The sequence below is a fragment of the Grammomys surdaster genome, unplaced genomic scaffold, assembly GCF_004785775.1.
Source record: "Grammomys surdaster isolate TR1022 unplaced genomic scaffold, NIH_TR_1.0 66, whole genome shotgun sequence".
NCBI classification, from domain to species: domain Eukaryota; kingdom Metazoa; phylum Chordata; class Mammalia; order Rodentia; family Muridae; genus Grammomys; species Grammomys surdaster.
This window is the reverse complement of record NW_021604568.1, coordinates 18018545-18020938: the sequence shown is the minus strand read 5'-3', so window position 1 is coordinate 18020938 and position 2394 is coordinate 18018545.

The following is a 2394-nucleotide window of genomic DNA, read 5'->3' as shown; positions in this document are numbered from 1 at the left end:
CTCTCTCTCTCTCTCTCTCTCTCTCTCTCTCTCTCTCTCTCTCTCTCATATGTGTGTGTGCGCACACACACACACACACACACAATTCAAACAAGGAAAGCCAAGGAGGCTCAGGGGATGAAGGTGCTGTCCTGCAAGCTTGACAAAGTGAGTTTGATCCCCAGAAGCCACATGACAGAAGAAGAGAACCAATCACTAAAGGTGTCCTTTGACCTCCACATGTATTCTGTGTCTTCCCACAACAATAATAATAATAATAATAATAATTAATAATAATTAATAATAATGATGATAATCAATTAATAATAATAAATTAAAAAAGAGGAAGAGAAGAAAATGGATAGGAGATTCCACTATCAGATGAAATGATGAAGAAAATAGAAAAATTAAAATGCAACTTGCACAAGCGTGGCCTGTGACTTTGTTTTGAAGGCAGTGTTGCAGGGCAGACAGCTGGGGTGGGTTAGTGTGGCAGATTGTTTAAAGTTACAGGAGGAGACGTAATTTTAAGGACTGGACACATTTACCCTGTGAGTCACCGATTTAGACAGGACCATACAAAATTGGTTCATATACAAATAAAAAGAGTCAAGGGATAAATAAGTGAAGAACCCAAACACTCCCTTCCCTCCCACCTCCCCCCCCCAAAAAAAGAAACCAACCAGAATTAAAAAAAAAAAATCTCTAAGAACCATTAGGAAACTGAAGTCTTGGGTAAGGGGTGTAGCTATGTTGAGTGCTGCCTGGTGTGCTTGAGGCCTAGGTTTAATCTCCAACATCACAAAAGAGATAGAGGATCTGAGAGGGGAGGAAGGGGGGAGGGGAGAGGTGTGGAGGATGGGGGTAGGAAAGAGGGAGGGAAAGGGGAGAAGAGAGAGAAGAGAGATGTAAGAGAGCTCAAACTCTGTATTCCCTGCATCATTTACTCCTGGAAACGCTGTGCTCTTGCTACAGTAATATTCCCTACGAGCCAACATTCATCCTGTCATATCAGCATGTTATTTACATTCTGCTTAAGTAGTTCACACATTTCCAGACTGGTGTCTAAGCTGTGTGCTTCATAATTTGGGGACCCTTATGTCATCCAGCCTACTGAATTATGATTCAAAGTCACCTCAATTTGAAATGCAAGGTCAATGGGGAACTAGTTGGTAAAGTGAAATAGTTTTTGATTTTAGAATGCTCTGGAAAAAAAAGTCAGTTTCCCAAATCTAGAAATGCTGACAAAGGGGTGGGAGCCTGATCTGCCATCATCTCTCCTGTCACCCTGTCACAATGACTTCCCCAAATCTAATCACGCTGAACTCTTCAGCTGAGTGATGAAATGCAGGATTCTTGTGTTCAGATGACTACGTGCTTCCTGAGTTTCCGCTTCTGTCTTACACGGTAAAGAGTGTTGCCATCTTTCCCCAGGGACTAGAACTAGGTTTTCTTCCCCAGCCTCTCTTGATGTGTCTACCCACTATCCCTTTAGGTGTCCTTTGAGGTAATCTGTTCCCGAACTGGAGTAGCATACAGTTGAGGCAGTAAGCTACCATGTGGGTGATGGGAAGAGACAAGCAAGTGTTTATAACTGCTGAACCTCATATACCCCAGGCCAGCCTCAAATTCACTATGTATCCAACTGTGGCCTTGAAGTTCCTTATGCCTCCACCTCCTGAATCCTGAGACTGCAGGCATGCACCCTCACACCAGTTTACATATTGCTGGAGATCAAACCCAGGCTTTCACACATGCCAGACAAGCATTCTGCCAATGGCAATACACCAATATACCCCCGGCCCCTGCGATTGTTTTAATGAGCACAATCTCTAACCTCCACAATCTGCTAAGGCGGAAACATCTGATGCTGGACTGAGCGTCTCAGCGCGGGGGCGTTTAACAGCCACACTAGGGCGGTCGCCTCCTACAGCACTTGTTCAGTCCCTTCCCTTCAACCTCCTAAGTTACAAAAATATACTTGTTTAACTCTTGACCCCAGTATGATGGAGTTTAATAATTATTTTTTACTTCAATTCCTGAAAGAACCATTGCTGCATAGACAACCCGGGACTATGTCTACCTCAAAGTTTAGTGAAAATCAGCCTCTTTGTGCTTGGTCCCCTGGGCGCAACTAGCATGAAGTTGAGAGCACAGTGCTCTGAACATAGAGGACTGTCTTCAGTGTGACACAGTGCTTTGTATGTGGAGGACTCTCTTGAGTGTGACACAGTGCTCTGCATGTGGAGGACTGTCTTGAGTGTGACACGGTGCTCTGCATGTGGAGGACTGTCTTGAGAGTGACACACTGCTCTGCATGTGGAGGACTCTCTTCAGTGTGACACAGTGCTCTGCATGTGGAGGACTCTCTTCAGTGTGACACAGTGCTCTGCATGTGGAGGACTGTCTTCAGTG